At 45.2% G+C, this 25,114-nt stretch overlaps 1 protein-coding gene across 9 annotated transcripts in view; it reads left to right on the top strand.

The window, feature by feature from the left end:
* Osbpl3 (oxysterol binding protein-like 3) overlaps positions 1–25,114 on the top strand; it is a 176,787-nt gene that overhangs the window by 29,441 nt on the left and 122,232 nt on the right. For 8 of the 9 annotated variants that reach the window (NM_001427811.1, XM_008762935.4, XM_008762934.4 and 5 more), the window contains 1 exon segment: positions 1,677–1,768. The gene's annotated coding sequence lies outside the window, so the exon portion shown is untranslated. 9 annotated transcript variants of the gene reach the window in all.

Below are 25,114 nucleotides of genomic sequence, written 5' to 3'. Positions count from 1 at the left end.
TTATATGGAACCCAGGGCTCATTGACTTGTCTGTTCTGACCATCGAGTTGTTCGGAGCTCCTGTCTTTACCTCTGGGGTTACAAGCAGGCCACCATGCCTGTCTGGGGTTACAAGCCACCATGCCTGTCTGGGGTTACAAGCCACCATGCCTGTCTGGGGTTACAAGCAGACCACCATGCTGTTTGGGGTTACAAGCAGACCACCATGCTTGTCTGGCAGGCATTTGTGACGGTGCTGAGGATCTGAACTCAGAACTTGCTTGGCAAGCACTTTACCGAGCCATGTTAGTGTCCCTGAGAAACTAATTTTGAAACTTTCTTGAGATTATCACATAATTACATAATTTTCCTCTCTCTTTCCTCCCTCCAAATTGTTTCCTATACTCTTTCTTACTTTTTCAAATTCACGTCCTCTTTTTCATTAGTTGGGGTTATGTACATGAATACAACCTGCTCAGTCTATATAATTAAAACACTAGAATAATTTTTTATTAAATCTCATTAGAAGAAGCGATTTAAGATACATGGAAATCAACTCTGTCCCATTGGCTGAGAGTTGGCCTTCATTCTGCTATGGTAGCCGGTAAATGTATGGAGCCGTAGCCAGCATAGGGCTGGCAGTGGTCACCGGCTTCAGGCCTGTCTGAAGGTAATCTGGACATCTTTTTCTAAGTTGAAGAAGTGTATCCTTCCAATTCAGCGGGTTGGCTTGGGCAAATGTACCTCCCACCTGTTCTTAACCTCTGCAGAGGCTGTGATCGTAGAGATGGCCCAGAACTGGATGTGGGAGGATCGTAAAGAAACAGTGGTCCATTCCTTTAATGGCTTCCCATATAGCTTATAATTGCTTGAGACCATTTCCTGTCTCATGCATACCTCTGTGGTTCAATCCTAAAGATGTGCATTGTGTGGTACATTTGTTTAAAAATTAGAGGAAACTGTAATTTTTTTTTAATGTGAAAGAAAACAGAGGTGGCATTGGTTGTCTTAATTTCTTCCTAAGAGAAGAGGTGTGGCTGGAGGACCCGAGTGCCCAGTTTTAAAACAGATAACTGAATCACACCCTTCCTTGTAAAGAACGGAGGAGCTTGCAGTTGCCTTTGAGTGACAGGCAAAGCATTCAATGGCTTTTGATTGTCCTACAATAATCAGATGAAGCCCCAGTTGTTGCTGCTTTTCAGAGAAGGAAGCTCAGATTCCTTTAAAAAAAAACAATTTGCATGAAATCATTCAGGGGCTGATATTATAATTGAGAACATTAAGTGGACTGTTCAAGAAATAACTTCATCTAGCACGTACAAATTAAAGCACAAAGGACAAAACTCTCAAGCATTTTTAGGTGAAATGAACTGATAGTGAATGATAGTAAGGCTGGAGGCTAATTAACTAACACTACTTTGGATTGATGTCTGCTCTCCTTCTGGTCACCACAGCTCCCTCTCAGCTCATCAGCCTCCATTAGGGCTGAGTTTTGCACTTACTAGCACTGAGCAGCAAATTTGGAATTCATTAAGAGGTGGCTGAAGGCTCAGTGAGCTTTTGCTTAATGCAACATGTGGATTGGGACAGGGAGTCTGTTTAGAACTGTAATCTTCTTAACTCGTGGGAAAGAGTTTCTTTCCCAGACCTCTGAGTGGTCTAGTGATGGCAACTTGTTTTTCACTTTTCTTTGTCAGGTCTGCCCTGTGCCAGCAAAGAACGAGAGAAGAGATTGCTGCAACATTGATAATACTGCTCGCCTTCTTTCAGAAGCACTGAACTTATTCAGGTACAGTCACTGGAACTTTCTAGAATGCTTTAATGGCAGTTCCACTGATTTGGTATTTGCCCTTGACTGCTCTGGCTAAAGCAGATAGAATGTAATTTATTCCAGTCATGCTAATGGGCAGCCAGAATGTCGCGTGGAGAGGTGAGGCACTCAAGAGCTTACTAAGACTTTCACTGGTGGAACAGATCTCGAACCAGGTAGTGCAAACGCAGTAGAACAAGAGATTTCAGCCAACAGTAGGAACACCGGGAGGAGAAAGTAGTACTTGAAGGCCTCACGAACCAAGTGTAAACAAGCTAGGTTTTTCCCATAAAGAAACAAAATAGTCTATCTGCAGTGAAGAATACAATTTATTCCCGGAAGGCAACTATGTGAATAGTTTAAGACAGATGCCAAGGTCAGAAAGTGCAAGGAAAGTTCACATTGCAGGGACTGACGGGCAAAGTATCTCAACGGTTTAGGTCTGAGGAGAGACTTGCCTTATAAACTGACCTCTTGTCTGTGGGAGTTGGAGTGGGAGTCGGGAGGGTGGGGAGAGAGGGTTTGCGTGTCTGCACCCTCTGTGGCTTTGCGGTTGTGAGGTGTGAAGAAGCCAAGGCTGAGGTTTTAGCCTTCAGTTCTTCATGACTACATCAGATGAGCAGGTGGGGAATAAAGTCAGGATGTAGAAGAACGGCGGTGGAGGGTTTTACTTTAAAACTTAGCTGTATTCTAGTGACTGGCCTGATTGCTTAGTGAGCAAAACAAGTCTGTCTGCTGTATGTGGCCCAAACGCGCTTGCGCCCGTGCCTGAAAAGAACAGAAAAGGATTGGCTAGCTGGGAGTGTGGCAGGGCTAGTGATCAGGCTTGACAGTGCTTCTCTCACCCAGAGAGGTTTTCCTGAAGCCTTGAGACGCCAGTGCTTGGTGCTACAAAGCAGGTAAGGTACCTGGGTGACTGTGGGACTCACCCTGATTTCATATCCAGATGTTGACTGTGGTTTACTCTTCTTACCCTTCGGGGAGTCAGAAGGTGCTTTTCATGGAGGCTGCTCCTGGTCTTGATAGAAACGGACACATATCTTGATAGAACACATATTAGCCTTCTAGAATGTGAAGTGGGAATTACAATCTGATAGTCTGCAGATGGCGAAACGGTGGAGGCAGTTGGGAAACAGCCTGGCATCGTAGCTACACGTGCAGGGTTTTCTTTGTAGGGTCAAGAACTAATTTGAATGAAACTGCACAGCAGTGGATGTGCTAAATGACTGTGGCTCATTGTGGTTGGATGTTTGAAGAAGAACATCCGTTCTACAGATCCTTACTGTGTGCTGGTAAATTCAGTACCCAGTCCCTTGCAGGTCCTAGAAATGTCACAGGCGTGTGACCTTCACATTATAAACAGATAGTTAAGTGTGTCAGGTCTAATGCATTCTATGGAGGCTGTCAGGGAGAGATGAGAAACTTGGGGGTGTAGAGGGGACCAAGAGTTGACATTCAGTTTTACTTAGGATGGTCAAAAGCCTCTCTACTAAGCAGAGATCTGAAGAGACCAGTGACAGGTCTCAGAAATGTCTGATTATCCTATAGAGGAAACAAAAGTGCAGAGTGCCCAAGGCCACTCTCCAGAGGGCTGTGTGCTCTAGCCCAAAGCCAGGAAGAATGACCAGAACAGAAACTACATCTGTCTTGTTAATGAACCCTGTGTCCCAGTACCACATCCCAGGACACGAGTCCTCAGATGACACAGGAAAGGAACTCTCCTTTGTGGGATGACGCACTCTCATTGTGGGAAAATCTAGTTTTTCCTAATTGGGGATGCTCATCAGCTGGTGAATTTGCTACTGTCTTAAAGAATGTTTTTTTTTTACATATGTTGATTAAAAATAACTTGTCCTTACAATATTCTAATTAAAATGACTTATTGGAAGCCTCCTATGAACTGTTAAATGGGCAGTGTATACGCGGTCCACACCACCTGTGTTCTCACGAGACTTTTTGTGTGTAAGACACATTGTAGAACTTTGGGTCACATTTTCTTACCTGTTCCTTGGCTATACCCTCCATTCTGTCCTCAGAGTCATCCCTTACCGCCTTAGCAGGGACTCTGAGAGAGGCCCATATCAGAGCTCATGTGGTGCTTCTTATGTTCTTGCCAAAGACCCTTCAGAGCATCTTTTAACTTATAACCTTATAAGTCTTACTTTTTATTATTTACAGTCTAATTATTGACTTAGAGACAGAGTTTCGCTTTGCCTTACAAGCTTGAAACTCTACGTAGACCAGGCTGGCCTTGAACTTTCAAGTGCTGGAATCAAGTGTCGGGATTTCATGCCCGACTCTGCCTGTGTAATTTTTAGAAACATTGGTCACTGTGTTCCTACTAAAGTCTTCTAGTTTTGAGACACAGGATGACATTTTTTTCATCCTTTTTTTTATCTGCACGTGTGTTTTTGCCTACATGTATGTCTATACACCATACATGCGCCTGGTGCCAGATCCCTTGGAACTGGAGTTACACCTGTTGTGAGGAGCCATGTGGATGCTGGGAGTCAAATCCAGGTCCCCTGCATCTTTAAAGGTCCTTCTTACCGTGACATAACGTTGCAGAGAGCTTCACATAGCAAGTCAGGGTAAGCATGGTAGGTCTGTTCTCTCTTCTTATGCCAGTCATTAGTAATAACCCTTATTATAGCTTTCAGTAGCCCACTTTTAAGAAGCAGGAACATGAATTTCTAGATCATTACGCTTTCTGAGTCTTAGCCCTTGGCTCTTTGTACTGTGTAGAAGGCATTGAGTCTCAACCTACCTAATGGTATGACCCTTCAATACAGTCGTTCCTCGTGTTGTTTTAATCCTCAATCATTAACATTATTTTTGTTGATTCTTCATAATCTGTGTTTTCCGATGGTCTTTGGTGGTCCGTGTGAAAGGCTTGAAACCCACAGGTTGAGAACCAGTTGCTATCCCTGTGTCAGTTACTTTTCTGCTACTGTAATAAAACACCATAACCAAGGAAACTTAAAGAAGGGTCGATTTGGGCTCAGGGTTCCGTAGATCGAGTGCTCACCATGGCCAGGAAGCATGGCAGCAAGGGGCAGATATGGGCAGGAGCAGGGAGCTGAGAAAGCACCTCTTTTACTGCAAACACAAAGCAGAGAGTGCATACTCTCCTCGACACATTCCCTGCACCAATAGTGCCTCCAGCTGGAGACCAAGTGTTCAAATGCCCGAACCTTTGGGAGCCGTTCTCTTTCAAACAACCAGAGTTCTTTTCTCTTGACTGGGACAAAATACACAGCAGTCGCAACTTAAGGGAGGAAGGGTTTGTTCTTGGTTTGGGGGAGATTTATCACAGAGTAGGAGGTATGGTGGTGGAAGTCTACCATGGCAGCTTGCTCATGTCTGTCTAACCAAGTCAGAGAGTGCTAGCCGGGAGTCAGAGGCAGACCTAACTGTCCAAGTCTTCTTCCCCAACCCCTTAGTAGCTATCCTACCAGAGGATCCCTGACTTCCTAAAATAGTGTCACCAAGCTGGAGACCAGTGACTCAAACTCTGACCTTATTGGGGCACATTTCATCCTCAAACCATAACACGCCCTCTCCTTGGTTTGTTTGTTTGTGCTACATGAGCAACTGGCCAACAGCGCCGACTTCACTTGGAGCAGAGAGAGCGCTTGCTTATCTACATACTTTCTTTACGGCCGATGTGCTCAGGCTAAGTATATTACTCTAGTGGGTGTTTATGTGCAGTCAAGGCATGTGAATGGTTCTTAGCATATTAGTAGCTGTAAAACCCCCATCATTATGCTGACGGTTTAGAGCTTTTGATTTGATGACTTATCTTGGGACCTGATATCCTTATAGAGTAAGGATTAAAAGATAACTGTCTTTTGATGAAGAGAGTAATAACTTCAAGTCTAAAGATGCTTTAAATTGAGTAATAATAATAACAATGGTAAACGGGAGTGTTTGGGAAGATGGTTGATCCAGCCAAGCAGCATGTTGGGAATGTGTGCCACCAGAGTCACTGAGTATTTGAACAATTGTTAATTTGTTTCCCATGAAATCCATAGTTCTTTTGGAAGAAGCAGAGTGGAATGAATAAATAGCGTGAATGTGAAAGGGGGTGTTTTATGGATGGGAACTTCATGCAGCTGCCTGAGACCTCCAGTTCCTGTACTCTTTCTCTGAGATGCTCAGCGTCTGAGGGAGACCCACTCCCCCTGACCGTTTTTCTCTCTTGGCTCTCACGTTGATTGACGTGAAGATTATTTTCTTTGTGAGCTTTTTTGTCTCCAGCCTGGATACCTGCTATGACCTAGGTCATGTCATAGAGCATTTAAAGCAGTGTCAGGTGACACTGGGCATTTTTAAATGGAGTCTCATTGGCTTGGTCTAAAGTGACTTGGTGTTTCCTTTCGTTCATCCACTCCATCTATCTTTGTGTTTGCTCATATAACATTTATTGAGTATCTATCTGACTGTGATAGGGCCTGAAACAGTCAGCTGTACATCTTCAGCTTCCGTTTAAAGGGAGTTTCCAGGTGATGGAGCAGAGGGGTGGAGCAAGTGGTTAGCACACGCAGGTCTTGGGGACAGTCCCTAGCACCCTTCTATTATATTCCATGCTCTGAACTGCTTAGTGGGGATGCAAGCTCTTTGTTTCCTGTTGTGCTTAATTCTCTTTCATTTTCTCCTGAGAATCTGTTTGGTTTTTATACTGAGAGGCATAACCAGCACTTGCTTACTAAGTGTCTATTGAAGAGGAATAATAGACATTTTGGCCGTCATTCAGCAGACACTCAGTTCTTTAATAATAGCAGATGTTTAAGCTCGACTTCAGAGCAACCTTTCCTGCAGAGACGGAAATAAGAACCTGCTGGCATTATTTTCCTGTAGTGAAGTCTGAGGACGAGTCATTCAGTTTGGAAAGACAGGCACCAACTCTTCAGGCGAGCTGACAACGGCTGTATCTCAGGAATGTAGTCACAGACGGTTGTCCGAGCCACTGGAGTCCCCAGGGGAAGGTATTCCAGGCATGTGAGGTCTAGAATGGCCAGAGTCATTTAGGGAAGGTTGGAGACGGGTGGTGTGTTCTTATTGACACTTTCACCTAATAGCTGCATATTGTCCTGGCCAGGGAACCCTGATGTGGGCTAACCTTATCCTTCATTGTGTAGATGTAATGCCCAGAGTTGAGAGGATTGTTCCTCGAACTGCATTGCACTGGGGGAAGAATTTGCGCATTTCATGTTCTGAGACGGTTCTGTAAGAACAACGATCATCCAATTTCATCTCTATTCTTCAAAGATACTAAAAATAACTAGTTTGGAGATAAAAGCATAGGCCATACTATCTGACGTTGCCAGGGTACTATGTGGGTTATCGCAAGACTTGGGAAGACCGCTGTGGCTAGTGGTTACGTAACCCTGACTGAATCCTCAGCCTCATAGGCTTCATTCAGCTTCAAACCAAAGGTGACCAACGTAGGGCCTGCTAAACTTCTCAGCTCACTCATTCCTAACCTCACTCAATACAACTGTGTGTATCATTCTGAAATCTGAGTGGTTCAAGTGACTCTGCAAGACACTAGTCTTGTCCGAGAGCCTTGTTCAGGGTTTGAAGGAGTAAAACAGAGACGGGCCCTCCATGTCCTCTCGTGTGCTTCCTTTTTCGTTGTTTTGCGATACAGTCCACATAATAGCACCCAAAAGAAGTGTTGCCATCCAAGGTCCCAATGCTCCCTCCACTCTCACTGGCGTTGGAATACAATGAGGCCTCTTCATTTCAGGAGATGAAAACACGTGAGATCTCAGGCAGGGTGCATTCACCGGAGCGGCGCGTGCCGTGGGTGTCCTGTCTGGAGATTGCAGGGAAGGCAGCAGGCCTGTGTTCAGAGTGTTTGTCCCTGCCTAGTTTTGTTTGTTTAGACCAAAATTAATAGGAGGATTCTCTTGCAAACCATGAAGGTTATTCATAGAAGCATCCCCCCACCGGGGGGCTTTTTTTTTTTTTAAATCAAGTTTTACCTGGAAATAAAGAATATTTTCTCTCTGAGCTCAACACTTTTTGGGGAAAAAAAAAAGGAAAAATAAAACAAAACAAAAAAACCAACAAAAACAACAACAACAACAAAAACAGAAAAAAGAAACAACCCCCCCCACCCCCAGAAAGGTACCTGTGTACTCTTAATAGTGAATGCTAATGTTGGCTTTTGTATACCAAATTTCTTACCCAGATTTCACAATGCGTTTGTGTTTTATGCTGCATTCACAGTAATGGACTTACACGCACTTGACATTCGTGTAACCTTTACTGTCCACCCTCTCTAACCAGAAGAGATACATGCAAAAAGATTTCATATAAAATCTTTTGTAAATTATTATCTTTTTTTATGTGTCTGGGTCTTTCCCTGCCCGTATGTTGGATTCTCTGCAACTGGAGTCACAGATGGGTATGACGTTCCCTGTGGGTGCGGGGAATTGAACTTGGGTCCTCTGGAAGAGCATTCTTCATTCATAAATTTATTCATAACTTGCTTTTTACTCGAGCAAGCAGTTGCCTTTATGTTTGCTCAGAAACCGGAGAAGGCACCCACCCGAGGGTGAACTTATACTAGGCCATTGGAAACAGGTTCACATAAGATTTTGACTTTTTCCCGTACTCTCAGGGGTCTTCATCCTGTCTTCTCCACATTCTACCTCCTGGGCCACAAGCACTGGGAATTGGTGCTAAAAGAATTGTTTGGTTTTTTTTTTTTTTTTTTAATCTGGTTTTGGAGCCCCAATGTCCTCTTCAGGCCCCTGTGGGTACTCACATGCATATGTGCACACATGCACAAATAAATAATAAAGTCTTTTCACTTGGGTTTCATAGGGAAACATTGTTGAATATTAAGTGAACAGATGGCAATCATGGGGGAGCAACATGTGGCTTATTAATAAAGCTCTAAGAGGACTGGGGTTCTCTTAGAACCAAGCACATACCTACTGTATTCTAGGCCCTGGGTTCACTCCCCACAATTACAGACATGTGAGTGTTATATAATATGAAGCTCAGAAGTATTTTTCAACTCAGATGCCTGTGATTTTGTGACTTGACTGTTAGCTTTCACATTAATTTCAAGCTGTGCTTTGTAGTGACTTGAGGTTCAGGGTCCATGACCTTGCTAAATCCGGCAGAGCAGGCCTGTTCTTACTTGCCGTCTGTCTGGCTGTCCTGCTGTCCTTATCATCGCCAGCCAAGGAATCGAATGTGTTTTCTTGCTGAACCCCCTTCCTTCTGCTTTTCCCTTTTGGGGAGCTTTAGTGAGGTTTATTTTTCCTGTCTGTCTTGGATTTCAGTTGTTTATAAGGACTTAAATGAGTATTGATTCAAGCACTTTTTAACACCCCCACTCCCAAGGTATCTGTTTGTTTTTTGTTTCCTGGTAAAGAAGCGAGGTGTGACGAAGTTATTACCCATTTCCTTAGGAACTTTTGTGCTGGCGCTCCGCACGGTTAAAATAGTAAATGAGTTTTCAGGCCTGGTGGGAAAAGCTAATAATTGACAATAATAGACTTTCTTTGGAAAATAGATCTGGAATCCCAGGCATTTGATTTGCAAGCATACCTTTGACTCATGAGGCATCGCTCGCTCGTTAAATAGTTGACTAAGCCCGGGCTTTGTTTTGATTCCCTCAAGTTTGCCCTAGTTTGGTTTCATGAAATCAGAACCCAAAGCAGGGATTTGGGTGCAGGTAGGTGTGTTTTGTTTTGTTTTGTTTTGTTTCTTCTTCAGATGATCCCAGGAGGGAGGGCTGAAGTGACAGGGGCAGAGAAGAGTTAGTAGCAAGTGTGCAGTGAAGGTTGGTACAGTTGGCCATCTGCTTCTGCCCCGATAGTGGGAGCTGGAACATTTACACTCACACCGACGTCCTCAGCCGGTCTGTGCTCTTGACCACTTGTCCCCACGCTTCTGGACTGTGTTTGTTCTCCGTCCCAGGGAAGAAATAGAGAGACTCGCACAGCCTGTGGTGAGAGAGGCCTTTCTGCTTGGCTCCCCTCATTGTGGCTGTGACTGGGATTCTCACTAACCCCCATCAGGATGGCCACGCAGTACAGTCAACCATTTCAGTGAGCCACAACTACATGTTTTAGCAGACCATCACTCACCTACCTCTAAGAAGGGAAATATATAGCCAAACACTGTCTATTTATACATTATAGGTAGGCCATGATGGTGGGACACATTCTATATTAGAAGTATCAGAATGTGGAAATGCACGTTCAAGAACTGATGAAGCATGGCGTAGGATAGGTGATAGGGCACTATGCTTGTGTGTGTGCATGTCTTATCGTGGAAAGATAATGGAAATAGTTATAGCATGCAAAGCATGACTACTCCAATGTGAAGAAACGTTGATATGTTCTAGGTGAATTCATAACCACATTGCTAACATGAATTCTCCACAGCGTGATGGATTTGCTAATGGTCTTCACAGGGGAGACTCTACACGGTACCATGGAGCTGAGGAAGAAGCAGAGCAGTAGAGGTTGGAGAAATCATGGTTGACCAAGCCTTTTACTGAATCGTTGACAATGTAGGCAGGTCAGGTCTAAACCTGATGGCTGCTGTCCAGGTCCTTGTGTTTTCGTGCACCTGAGCAGCACACAGGTCACTAGAAGAGCCGGCTTCCTTTGATGAGCCACACCGAGGCAAACACTTAGTATACACAGAAAGTATTTTTCTCGGGGACTGTCCCTCATCTGATACTTCAATGGCGGTGCTTTTAACATCTTCCTGCATCCTTGAGGGCTGAGGTAATGGTTCTTAGTAGGACTATCCTCAACATTCAAGCAGGTGGGCATGTATTCAGTACAGAGGTAGAATTAAGATCCTGGGATGTTATTTGCAAAAAGAAAAGATGGAGGCGGTCCATCCCATAGGATGGATGATAGACAGTCCCTCAGGGTCAGAAGAGGGGCTCGTAAGGATCACCAGTGCACCACGCCTTTGCTGCCATAAGTCACAACTTCATTATCATTTTGTCTGTGAAAGGTTCTTCGGTGACTCAGCTGTGGTCTTTGACTTGTTGAGAGGGTCCTTCTATTAGTGATGAGTTAAGTCTGGGGCATTCATGGCTGTCTGGAAGCCTAAACCCTGCCTCTGAGTAGGATGAGTTCCATTTCTTCAGTGCAGAAGTAGAGGAAGCTGGCATCTTCTGTCATCAATACTCCAAATAGCTGAATACAGTAACTCCAGCTTCTCCTTCTTCTTTTAAGCCCTTTGTGGGGAAATGGGGTGGGGATGGTTGAATTTTGACACAGCATCTCTCTAGGTAGCCCTGGCTGTCCTGGAACTCACTCCATAGACCAGGCTGCTCTCAAGCTCACAGAAATCCACCTGCCTCTGCTTCCCAAGTGCTGGGATGAAAGGCCTGTGCCACTACATCCTGTAAGACATTCTTTTTGGGTCAGTGCTCCCAGCCCAGAGAAAGCTCTGTGTGTGTGTGTGTGTGTGTGTGTGTGTGTGTGTGTGTGTGTGTGTTGTGTATGTGGTGTGTGTGCGTGTGTGTGTATATGTGGTGTGTATGTGGTGTAAGAGAGTGTGTGTGTGTGTGTGTGTGTATGTGGTGTGTGTGCGTGTGTGTGTATATGTGGTGTGTGGTATGTGTGGTGTGTATGTGGTGTAAGAGTGTGTGTGTGTGTGTGTGTGTGTGTATGTGTGCCTAACCTCAGGAAAGCTATGACCTGTAATCCGTCCTGCTGTCATCTTCAGCTCAGGGTTTCTCTGAGGGTCTGTCAGTTGCTATATGCTATTCAGAGCTAGTTGTTTATTTTTATTTTCAGTAAAATATTTAGAACTGAGAATTGGATTTTAAATGACAACTATTCTTAGTGTTCAATTTCTGATATAATCTCCTAATCTTGAAGTACACTGATGGAGGGAAGGTATGCATACTGTGGAATCATCAGCATCCATCCCATAATCTGGTATAAGAGAAACATGTAACCACACACACACACACACACACACACACACACACACACACACACATTCGTATGTTCCTATATCCACATTCATGTACACATGCATATGTACATGTATATGTACATATTAACATACATATAACCATATAGGCAGGCATAGATATATACTTATACACAGATACACAAATATACACATATACATGTGCACAAGTGTATGTATAGACATATGTATATACACACATATACATGCATTTATAGTAGCTATATATACCTATATATTCTGTTCATGCCATAGTTTAGTGTATAGCTTATTTTTACAAATGATTTATTTTTACCTTTGTGCATGTGTGCTTGTGTGCATGTGTGTGCGCGTGTACTCATGGAGGCCAGAAAAGGGCATCAGGTCCCCTGGAGTGGAACTACAGGTGATAGTGAGCTGCCTGGCATGAATGCTGTGACCTGAACTTGGTCCTTGCTATAACAGTAGAAGTGCTTGTAACCACTGAGGCATTTCTCTAGTGGCCATGTAGCTTATATCAATGTTAAAGTTTTAGGCAGTGTTCTACAATCTACTCAGAAACAGTGACTCTTAGATACTTTCCCTCTTCCATGGGTGGAGAGGGAAGTTATGTGGTTAGATGTTTACTGCTCTAGTTGGTGGCATAAATTTAGGAGAGCAGTGTAACTTTAATTTTTTCAAAAATGTGTTAATTTCCTTTTTAGCCCACTATCCACCAGAGGTAGTGGGAAAGAAAGGACACAGGGGAAGTGGACCTGCTTAGAAAGGTTCTTTGGAGCAACTTCCATTTGTGCTGTCTGGAAATCATCAGTTCAGTTCACAGGTCATCAGCAGCAGCTCGATCCACTCACAAACACTTCATGGATAGAGTCGGGATAGCAAACACGAATCACCAGTGGTGGCACTACTTCTCAGAGACAGCCAGGCCTCAGCCTCAGCTCGAGTCAGCAGGATGGGCCAAAGGAACACCAGGAGAAGTTCTCTGCCGTGCCTCTCTCAGGGAAGCAAAGATCGGTGAAGACACAAGACCCATAAGTGTTGCACAGCTAGCTGTACCAGCAAGCCAAGCTCTGTCTCCATCACTCTGTCCCGTTTATATCCACCAAATACCACGTGTTTTTGCCTTAGCACATATCTTGTCTCAGCTGACATCACTCTGCCAATCAGCCAGAGTCTGAGGAAGTGTCAAGAAACTGCAGCATACCACCAGAAGGCTTTTGGTGTGTTTCTCTCTATGGTGTCCCAACAAATGGAGCTCAAGTATACAGTGTAAGGCGGACTAATACATGCGTGTTATTAATGAAGAATCCTTTTTCACGTGTTTTTTCATGTGCTTGCTTTAGCAGGACTTCCTCTCTCCTGTGTCTGCTTCAGCTAAATGTTCCTCCAGGAGTCTCCCTTAGTTTTTCACCTATGTCCACTTAAACTAAACGTTCCTTCATGTGTTTGCCCCAGAAGAACACCATCCAACTGACTTTCCAAAGAATCCTTAAGTTTCCACTTCAGAGTGAGCGGCACCTGGAAATGAGACGGACTGAAGTCTCGTGTAATAGCCAACTGTATTCAGAGTATCAGGCAGTTTAGACTCTGAGGGTTAAGAAGAATCACACGAATGAGGTATTCAATCACAGGGACAGGCCACATATGGCAAAAACATGCTTTTCCGTAGAGACACATGAATAACAGCAGCTGAAGGAAACTCACTCCTGTCTGCTACACCAGGAAGAGCACAAAAACACATTCCGAGAACAGTTCTGTGTTTTGAAGAAACTGAGGTCCCAAGTTTCCTGTTTTCTTGGAGTTTTTCTCACAAGCACTCAGAATTCTCACACAATTCTATTCTTGGTTTGTGTTCCAACCATTAGAAATAAAACAGTATGCTCAAATATGACTTTGAGAGTCATATCATGTGAGTCACTGTGCAAAAGTTCTGCTGTGAACTGAGCGTGTGTGACTTCCCAAGTGTGTGTCCTTAGGAGCATCAGAGGGCAAAGGCATCAGCTGGGAAGGCAACCCCAGTTCCGTGAGCTTCCAGTACAGCTCCACAAATCTGTAGACATTGGAGTCATCCTGGAACTCACCATCCGGAATCCCATGTTCTCTGCTTTGACTCAGTTTTGGAAGGAGGATAGTGAGCAGTCACACCCCGCATGCCTCAGTTCTGCTTTTACTTTCTAAATTCCATTTCACAGACTCACAGGAGCTTCTGAAGGGACCTTGGGGTCTTCAGTCCAACAACCGTGGATGGGCTGCCCCTCCTCCAATGGCTTGACCATCTCAGGGTTGGACAATCTCCAGCTTTGTCTGGAGATCCCCGGGCATTGCTAGGAGTCGGTGGTCCAATGTCCTGTAGTGTAGGACTGTCCTCTTTGCTGTGGTGACTTAAAGATATGGCGGGATCATGATGTGATTGGAGGAGCTGTTGTTCTCATCCTGAGAACAAACCAAAGAGCCCGTTTTAGAGGACGGTTGCTTGGTAGGGAAAAGAGAAAGAAGACAGACCTTTGGAATCTGACCCAAAGCTGAACCCAGAGATGGAGTCTAGTCTATTCCTTTCCCTCTGGCCTCTCACCCCTCACACTTGCTGACAGCGCTTGAACCCGGAGCAGGCGAGAGCATCCAGGAGCTGAGCAGAGGAGGGCCCTGTGTACCTTGAGAGCTCCCTTGGACACAGGTAGCCCACACAGGCAAATGAAGCCTTCTGTTGCTTGAGAGTCCAAAGTCTTACAACTGTTCTCTGGTTCTTTTGTTTAAAGAAAGATCTCTTAGTTAAGCTTAGCCTTTTTAATTAAAAGAAAGCATTCGCATCATTTCCCTCATGGGAACTCACAGCTAAAATACAACTAAAGTTTTTATCCAACCACCTCTTCATATTAAAAAAAAACTGAGAAATTTACCTCTTCACATACTCTGGTATTTTATTGTATTTTTTTAGTAGCCATAGTAGGGAAGCGGGTAAGTAAAAGGACATGTGATAGAGAATGTTTAAGCTCTGGGCTTAATCCTCCGCTCTAGAAACCAAACTTCTAATCCTGGAAGTCCCCTCCCTAGACGAGAGGCAGCCCATGTATACTCCGGTTGCCTCTGAGAGAGCATGACAGGCATAGCTGTGTGTGACTGGTTTGTAAAAGGTTCTGTGGATTCTGCCTACTGCTCTTGGGACACTAGCTCTGGGGAGGCTGGCTGACATGGAGAAATATAACTTCCCTCAAAGAGATGCCCGTGTAGGAGACGCCGCTTGTAGCCACTTTAGCCCATAGCCCGGCTAAGGTCTCAGTTCCTATCATCAAGGAGAAGGGTGAGGGAGCTGTCTCAGCCAGCCATCCACCTGAGTCTGCAGAAGACTCCAGCCACGCCTGGAGAAGGGTTATAGTTTCGTGGGAAACCCTGACTCAGCATTGTCCAGCCCAGCTGTTTCTGAATTCTTGAGCTTCAAGTTATGAGCCAAGTAAAAATGGGTTGTTTCAAGCTATGTTTTAAGGTACTTTGCTCCTTAGTAACTGGAGGACATGATGTGCTAAGAAATAAAAATATTTAAAGTCAATGGTGTCGCAGTCTGAGACATAGTCTGTGCCTTGCTTTGTTTCTGAATAGTTAGATTTGAACCTTATGAACAATGAACATTTTCTCCCTTTTCAGTACTAGGGCTAGAATCCAGGTCTCTCATGTGCTAGACAAGTGCTTATTAACCCAACAAGCCCGCCCCCTGCTGAAGGAACTTTTGGTCAATTACCGAGGCTACTGAGGATGCTAAAAGCAAAGATGTAAAAACACCGTAACAACACAGGAAGACTGGAAGCCCCAATAACCGGACCCTCTTCTTCCTCGAGAAGAGAAGGGTGCAGTCTCTCCTCTCCCTGCACTATTTTATATGTGATGGTTTGAATGTGCTTGGCCCAGGGAGTGGCACTGTTAGGAGGTGTGGCCTTGTTGGAGTAGATGTGGCCATGTTGGAGGAAGTGTGTCATCGTGGGCGTGGGCTTTAAGACCCCAATGCTAGCTCCCTGGAAGCCGGTCTTCTCCAGTTTGCCTTCAGAACAATATGTAGAACTCTCAGCTTCTCCTGTTTGCCTGGACACTGTCATGCTTCCCGCCCTGATGATAATGGGCTGAACCTCTGAACCTGTAAGCCAGTCCCAGTTAAATGTCCTTATAAGCGTTGCCTTCGTCGTGCTGTCTGTGCACAGCAATAAAACACTAAGACGAGATCCAAAGGGTTCTACCACAAATTAGCCAGAAAACTCTACAAAGGCATGCAAATCAGGAGGCTCAAGCCTGGGAGATTCATATCTGAAAAGCCACCAAGTATCTGACAGGTGTCACTTCAAAGAACTACTGGGAGCCATTGGCCACTGTGGTGCTGGAGGCAGTCGTGTGGCCAGGCTAAAGGTGGGTAAAGTAGGACAGTGGCCTAAAAACAGTGTTGAAGTTTTGCTGCCCACATATCAAAGTGCAGAAAGTGTGGCTGAACATAGGAGCAGATGTAGGGTTCCCTGCTCTGAGGACCTGTAGGCTGATGGAGGGCCCACAGTCAGAGCATCCTACCATGTGGATGAGGAGACTTGCATCGAAACTCTCCATGATCCGTACATCCTGAGTGCCTTCAGGTTGTGTTTTCCCCCAGCTGCCAGGAATTGTTTCACTGTATCTGAACGCACCACTTAAGACACGTTAAACCACATCTGAAGTCACTGTTTTCATCCTCTGGCTCTCCGGTGCATGCAGAATGCCCCAGCAAGCATCTGGTGAATGCAGGCTTTGTGTCTGACCTTACTCGAGGTGCTGGGTGAGACCAGCCTAGGGTTGGTTTCTGTCACAAATGTGTCCTCCATTCTGAGGTAACACTTGGTGTTTGCTCAGCCCTCGTGGGATGAAGAAACATGGCGATCCTGAGGCAAGGCGGCCAGAACACAACTCGAAAACAATTCTGTCCTTAAAGACTGACTGTGGTAGAGAAAAATCTGGAACCTGTGTTGGGGGAGAATGGTTAAAGTTACAAGGAGGTGCTTCTGTTATTATTTTGTGTTTTAGATTAACTGGTTAACTCAGACAGGGTCTTTCGCTACAGCTCAGGCTTAACTCAAACTGACCTCAGACTCAAAGCCATCCTTCTGCCTCCGCCTCCCAAACTTCTGTGAATACCTGTGTGAAGCACCAACTTCGGTTTAGACGGTGGTGTTTATTCATCTTGGGGAAAAGGAAGAGCTGCCACTGAAGGATACCCTGAGATGTGGCTGGTTCTGGAAAAAAAGTGTTTTTCTCTCGATTTGTTCTTTGTAAAAGTAACCAAGCCTTCGGCAGTCTTCACTATCAAATATCCTGGCGGATGGTTCTGGACTTACTCAAATACAGAGGGGACAAAAACTCTAACCTTGGAATTTGTGAGGAGAAAGAAATTAGATGTTGACCCTTTGGGGCCAGAATTATTGCTGCTTGTATTGTGGTTTGTCTTTTCTAGAATAGTGCCCTGAGCTATTCATTTAAAGTGTCACCGTCTTCTTCCTGGAAGTGGCCTAAGAAGAAAATAGCTACTCTCCTAACCCAGAAAACCCCAAAAGGCATGCAAATCAGGAGGCCCAGGGCTGGGAGATGCATATCTGAAAAGCCACCAAGTATCTGACAGGTGTCAACTTCAAAGAACCACTGGGAGCCATTGGCCAGCGTGATGCTGCTGGAGGGCAGTGTGGCCAGGCCAGAGGAGGGCTAAGCAGGACAGTCACCTCAAAACAGTGTTGAAATCTTGTTGCCCAAGTACCTAAGTGCAGAAAGTGCGGCTGAGCATTGGGTGCGGATGTGGGTTCCCTGCTCTCAGAATCCTTCGACCTGGTGGGCCCAGTGACACTTATGGAGCCCAGAGCTTAGTGCAGATGTGAGTTCCCTTGGCTACGCTGGGATGTTCCTTACCAAAGAGGAGCAAATCGTTGCTAAGTTAGAGGAGCTGGTTGCACAGAAAAGATGCCTCAGACGAAACAAAACTTATGGCCCAGGAATAAATTCCTCACAAACTAAGTGGAAAGAGGAGTAAACCTGAGTGGAAATGAGTGAATTTCTAGTCACCATTGAAGAGAAAATAAAAGCGCCTCATGGTGAGGTTCTGAGCCTTGTCAAGTGAAAACACAAATGCTAATTTGTAGTACAAACCTTTGGATAGGAGAGTGGCAGGAGAAGACGTGTGCACACTTCCTGTCTTGAGGAGGAAGAGTCAGGTTATTGAAAGGGTTGGGTCTTTCTGTGTCTGCACCGCAGCGTCCTTCTCTTAGCATCATCACAGCTTCAGTGACTGAGGCTACATCTAATGCAACGAGAAAACCAGCTCTGGCTGGTCAGTGTCGTTGTTATAACCTTGCTCTTGTAACCAGAGCTGCACACCACTGTCCTGGTACAAAGAACCCTAGTTTTTGTATCTTTGGCTTCTCTTCAGTGAGTTATCCTTGTCTTTATACTGGGAAGTTTTAAATTTCTTTCTTGATTTTCATTATCCATTAAAAGACTGTTTTAAGGGGCTAGAGAAATGGCTTAGTGGTTAAGAACACACTGGCTGTCCTTCCAAGAGGTTCAATTCCCAGCACCCACATGGCAGCTCACAACTGTCTAACTCCAGTCCTAAGGGATCCAACACCCTCACACAAATACGCATGCAATGAAAACCCCAATGCACATAAAGTGAAAATAAGTCATTTAAGAAAAGGAGAGTGTTTGGGTGCTTACGGTTTATCATACTGGCAATGGCGACTGAGTCACAGATTGTTAGTTCGTTATCCCTGTGACTCTGATATGTGTTCCATTGTGTTTACTCTTGAAACTGAAGGTTGACCTCACACACGGATTGTGGGGTGGGTGAAGTGCGGTGGTACAAAAAACGATACAGAATGAAAATGAATGAGCCCAGACTACATTTGATGGCAGTGTTTATTCAGGGTCGTGTCATCATCAACAATCCGCCCCCATTCACCGTGTCCTCATGAAGATACAATCACAGCAGAAAACATGACCGCTTTCCTAGAGCTCGTGTGTCCCGTTTATTAAATTTGACTTGTGTGATCTGCTTCATAATTGAATCTGTTTCTTAGCACTACACTAATATTAGGTTTCCTCGGAGACATTTATAAATACAGACTGAGTCAGAGTGCTAGCCCTGGTCTTAAGGAGTTTAGTGAAACCCTTAGAAAGGTGGATTTCTTTTTAAGTCACTAAGGATCCCCACAGCAGAAGCAGATGCAGCCATGGTGTGGGTTAAGGCTTGCAGCCACTGTGCAGGGAAGTTTTACAGTCACTGCAGGTAAGACTTGCGATGTTAGGCAAGGAGGGCACTGCTTTATTTACAGTACTGACTTCGAAGGTGCAGAGAGCAGGACAGAAGAAATGGTGGCACTTTTGAGAGTCATTTCAGGTGTGTAATTCAAAAGGAGACTGGGTCAGTGTACCCGGGGAAAATCCCGATGCCAACAATTTTCACAAGCTTATGCAACTGTTGAAGAGAGCAGGCATAGGCTGACATTTCCTATTTACTACTAAGGGGAAACGGGTTCTGCATTCTTAGTTGTAAAACCCTGAAGGCCCGAGAGAAGTGTAGACAGAGCCTTGTTTACAAAGGTTTCTTAGATGATCCTCTTTTTCTTTAACACCGTTTCCTCCAAGCCACACCTGGTGCAGGCATGCCTTTGGGTGGAGCGGCCTCATCTGTGGGAATACACATCTACGGTTACCGTCTAGGAATGGGGGGGCAGATCTCACCTGGAGGCTGGATGACTGCTTTCCCAGTCTTCAGGCTGCTCCTTTAGTCATGTGTTTCAACAGATATGGACTCAGCCGACTTCGCTCCCTCTGTGAGGAGGCAGATGCCCTGGTTTCTGCCACTTTATTTTTATTGGATTCCTTTTTCTTTCTCAAATCTTTTGACCAGGAGCCTGCTGGTAACTGACCCCCCCAGTGCAACCTTCCCAAAGACACGGGGATCTGAAAGCGTAATGTCAGAGAGGGTATCTCCTACAGCTGCTGGTTCTTTGGAAGGGAACCTGACCAAAAGCCGGAAACTGCGTGTGTGTTTTGTTTTAGAATGAAATGACTGAACGGGCAGTCGGAAAGGGTTTTCTTTTTTCTTTTCCTTTCTTAAAACCTCTGAGATAAAAGCAGATATGAAGGCTGCTTCTGTGGCCTGAGCGCTCTTGTCTCTCCCACAGGACCCACTGTGGTCTGACCAAGAGCACTGGGGACAGAGAGAGGGCAGCTTGAACGCAGTCTGTGAGCCATGGGTGTGGTGCTGTGCTAGGGAAACCATGCAAGGGGTGGAACAGGTTGAATCCTAAGTCCCTGGGCTCTGTCACAGCGTGTGGGACAGTAAGAGAGTACTGGTGTAGCATGACTTAACGGGGACAGCTTTCTCAAAGCCTACATGCTCTCTGCATGTTTCTTCTAGATTCAGACTGACACTTCCTTTGGGACTACGCAGACGACAGCCCTCCAAACAGGCAGTGTCACAGCTGAGTCCAGAAAGAGCAGCCGTGCTGCCGGGCTCCGTGTGCTGGCACGCACACAGTTTGCAGGACAGTTTTGTACCATAATTGTGAATAGGAATAGTTTGTTGTTATTTACTTTTTATTTAAGCTCATTGAATGACAAAGTTATGCCCAAACACAAGGCCTTTCTTTATCTTACTTCATCAGGATACTCCCATATGGGGGATGTTAAGTCAGCCTGGCTGAGAGCTGCTGCCCAGGTGCTGGGTTATACAACATAAGACGCATGCCTACCACCTCTTTAAAGTTTAAAGAAAACAATGCTGGGTGCTTCCAGCGTCTAAGGTTGCAGAAAGGAGACTGAAACCTTGCACCTAACCGGAAGCAAAATGTTTGCACCAGAGAAACCCAGAAACTCTTGTGCTCTCCGTCCAACAAACAAACAAATGGATAGACTCCCACACTTTTTGTGAGAGCTAGTGGGGAGGAGAAGATGTTTGGGTGAGCGAGGCTTGGGCTTACAATTTTATGCTGCTCATTGTAGGTAGTGTGGATACACAACAGGCTGTTTCTTCTGGCTGCCTTGCATGTTGTGTGGAAAAGCGAACCGGTTACAGCCTTCGATCTCCTGGGAAAGATAGGGCAGTTACTGACTGTGAAACCTGCTGAATTTCAAAATGGAGAAAAGTGGAGGAAGGAAAGGTCGAGTCACATTTGTGTAGGGCTTTGAATGATATCATGACATATTTTGACTTTTACATTTATTTTAACTTAACTTTTTTAAAAAAATTGTAGGGTGCTGGACTCAAGCCAGGGTCTGGGCTATGCTAAGTATGCATTCTACCACTAGCAACATCCCTGAATGAATGAAGAAAGAAAAAGGAGCCGATAGGAATGCAGATAGGTACTGTGGAAGAGAAAGCTTATCTTAGACATTTGGGCGAGTGTAGCCAGAGGCAGTGTGGGAGAGTCTAGAGGTGACAGGACCCAGAACAATGTAAAGAGAAGGGGAGGGGAAAGGAGGGGCAAGAGAGAGGAACCAGATACAGCAGCCAGGAGGCCCAAAAGGGAGTAGGTGAAAAGGCTAGGTAACCAGAATGGCTGAATTATCTAGGGAAGGGCATGGGGAGAAGGGTAGCTCTACCCCTGGGCTGGAGAAGGTAGGGTAGAGGATGAGTGTGCCAACAAGGAGGGCCCCATGACAGGGTGGGAACTGAGAGGTGCAGGTTTGATTTGATATGCTAATGGGCACCTCAGCCATTTGTCCCAGGTTTGAAACCTAGCAACCCCTAGGTCAAGACTCACATCATTTACCTGTAAGTGTGTGAGGAACTCCATGCTGTGATGTATTCCATGCCAAATAACTGAATGTATTATTTTAAGCTACATTAGGATCTCTTCAGCCAGAGGCAGTTGTGCACAAATGCGAGTGTGTGCTGGAGGCCGAGAAAATGCAAAGGAGAGAAATGAAGGAAAGGCATGTGTGACTTCTGAGAACACTTTGCCACCAAGTGGTTCAGTGTCCGGATGTGGTGGCCCATCTCCTGAGGGGTTGGGAGAGCTGGGCATGGATCACAGCAGAAAGCCATGATGAGAGCAGAGCAGGGTTCTGGGAGGACATTTGGTAACACGTGAGATGCTTCGAGTAGGCAAGACAGGCTGGAGCCATTGCAGTTTTCTAGGCGAACGCAGTCATGCACCCTGAACCAGGCAGTAAGCCAGAATAGAACAAAGCAAACGAATGCCGGTGGCCGAGATACGAGAGGCATCTTTGATGCAATGAATTTCCTCCTGTGTGTCTTTTATTTCTCATGGACACTGCTCAACTAGGAAGGAGGAGGAGGACCGGGGAAGGAGGCGTTGCCTAGAAATATAGGCTGGGTTTTCTAGGGTTTACAACATGCTGTCTGCCTGTTGCCAGAGACTCTGCTATTCCATTATTATTCTCCCTAAAGAAGTGTTGAGAAGATCGGTGTGGGAGGTGTCTAGCTGCCAGCTGCCCCTGCTTACCGTTATCCCCTGGTGCCTGTTCTCTGATGTGATCTGCTGGGACATGACGTGTTCATCTCCTGTCCCTATCCACTTGGTTCAGCGACCTCCCACCGTCTTCGCAGCCCACTCAGTGGCTATAGTTTATTACTCCTATGATAGTGACCTCTGAAATGCCCCTCTCGGTCATAGCCCTAGGATTTCCTCTCTGCCTAGCTCCTTCCTCATTGAGTCCTTCCTCAGACTCACTGTGATCGATTGCCTGGATCTGCACCTGCTATCTTCTCTGACATGGTTGGATTGTAGAGTCAGTCATTCTGATGACCTAGCATGGATACCTTGATGGGTACCACGTCTTCTTCCTCTGAATTTCTCTCTTGTATCTCCAGTTCAAATGCAGCCTGGCGATTTACTTCCGTCCCTTTAACTGATTTCACTCTTAAACTGATTTTTGACTCCTTTATAAACAGCTGATTTTTTTGAAGGTTTATTTATTTTATGTATATGAGTACACTGTCGCTGTCTTCAGACACACCAGGAGAGGGCATCAAATCTCATTACAGATGGTTGTGAACCACCATATGGTTGCTGGGATTTGAACTCAGGACCTCTGGAAGAGCAGCCAGTGCTCCTTTTTGCAGATTCCAGGTTCCCAGGCTGTCACTGCGGCACTCTACACCCGCATTATCATCTTCAAAAGCACCAGTTACTTTCTGATCTCCTTCTCAACCTTGGCATGTGTCTTTGTTTCTTTTTTTCTAGACATGGAGTTACTAGGAGAAACCATCCACGCTTTGCATATTCCCTGCCCTTAGAGCTGCTATCATCTTTGAAACTCTCAGTGATTTTGCACTGGGATGCTACATTCTCAATCTCCAGTTTCCCAAGGCTTCCCTCCTGTGTGGATGGTTTTAGATGCAAGTATCAGAAAACCCGTGAAGACATCTGGAAGCTTCCAGTTCCCCAGTGGCTCATTCCCTGTCTTGAAGGGGCAAATGTATTACTCAGTCTTTAGTCCCTGCATTGTTCCTTCAAACATAGCCTAGAGGCTTATTAGCCACGGTCGTATCTTGTGAGCTTGCCTAAGCTCATCTATGGCAAGAGGCATGGGCTTACTTCAGAGATTTAGAATCATCCATTTGCAGCCTGGGCTCCCTACAAGCATGTAGCTCTCCAGTATAATGGGAACATACATATATACATACACATATATGTATAGATATACTTCCAGTGACTTTGTGTATAGTGGGAATGATGGCGCCCATGAGAGCGTCTGCTAGGCTGGTTGCAGTGGCTTTCACAGCCCTGCCTCCTCTGAAGCCTTTTGCTCTTTGATTTGGACAGTGATTCTTTTCCTTCTCTTGTGTCTCATTTCCTGAAGTGATTGCGTTCCTCTCTTTCTCATGTTTGCCTTCCCTGTTGTGTGGCCCTCACTGACTCTTCCCATTCTGCACTGACCTGGGCCATCCTCGTGATTCCTATGATTTTATCCGATAGCCCTCGGCTCAGGATTCCGAAATCTGCCTCTTGCGTCCTGTCCACACCCCCACCTCACCCCCTTTATTCTTGTGTTTGGCTTCCTGATTAATCAGTTCATTTATAATGACTAATGATATTGCTCATGTTACATGCTCTCCCTCAATCATGGGGCTTTTCATTTTTTTCTCTCATTCCTGCATGTTATCTCAAAAACTAGATGCCTCAGCAACAAACAGCTCATTCATTTTCTCTTGCAGCGAGGTGTTGTCATATGACTAAAGCTGGCACACATATATGCCTATGTGTATGTGCAGACGCATGGATATGCATGATGTATGTGCAAAAGAGACGGGGAAGGAGGGAGAGAGAGTCACAGAGACAGAGACAGACTGACTTAGCAGCCTTCCAGGAGGTCTAATAAAAAGACAGCTGTCCAGCTGAGAGCCAGTCCTTACTGGTTTTTCCCAGTCATTTTGTCTTAAAATTGAAGATGACAGAGTTCTAGAAGCTGTCTTGGGCCTGGTAGAAATCTTGGAATCCAGAGAAGAAGGAAGGATGCTGGATATTTTATGCCCACAGAGCTGAGCAGTCAGTTTTGGAAAGTCGTTCTGTAGCTTTTTATGTGACAGGTGGTGTGATTCAGGACGCTATAGCAATTCATCCCAGACTGGGTAGTTTATAAACAACTCTAACCTGAACTACTAAATAACCTTAAAGCCATATTGATCCAATACAGTTTTAGCTAGAGCAACAAGACAACTGAATGAAATAAAAGGGACACAAATGAAGAAGTCAAAGTATCTTTATTTGAAGAAGATATGAATGTTACCCAGTAGTTACCACTCATCATTTTGGAGGCTGAATAGTCACCATCAAGATGTTCCAGGTTTGGTGTTTGTTGAAGGCTGTGTGCCTCACAGATGGTGTTCCTCTGTCTCAGGGCAGACAGCAGGGCAGGATTGCATACCCAGGTCCTTTAAAATCAGACTAATCCTGCACGTAGACTAATAACTGCTCAGAGGTCTCACCTAATCCATCTCAGTGGTGTTTAGGTGTCATCCTGTGAACTCGGGGGTTGGGGTAAGAATGGAGGACACAGGCGTTCAGGCCATGGCAGGGCTAAGCTCTTGTTTGTTTAGTCCACCCTTTGAGGTTAGGTGGGTATCTCTGTTCCTTTCAGCTAGTACATCTCCTCACAGTTATTTCTGCTCTTGTTGCCTAAGCAGAACTTAGTTCCTCCCCAACGTCACTGTCTGAAACCTAGTTCATGGGTGATACTTTGGGAGTGTCTTTTGATCGTAGAGAAAAATAAAAAACAAAATAAGACAACAAAAATACCCAAGTAAACTATCCAATATCCACAGGTTCGTTTACAGTAAGTAGCATAGCTGAAGCAGAGGCGACATGTGAAATGAAAGCTCGTGTTTTCTTACTGGAACTGTCCTTTTCT

The sequence above is a fragment of the Rattus norvegicus genome, chromosome 4 (genome assembly GCF_036323735.1).
Source record: "Rattus norvegicus strain BN/NHsdMcwi chromosome 4, GRCr8, whole genome shotgun sequence".
NCBI classification, from domain to species: Eukaryota; Metazoa; Chordata; class Mammalia; order Rodentia; family Muridae; genus Rattus; species Rattus norvegicus.
This window is presented reverse-complemented; position numbering and strand designations above follow the sequence as displayed.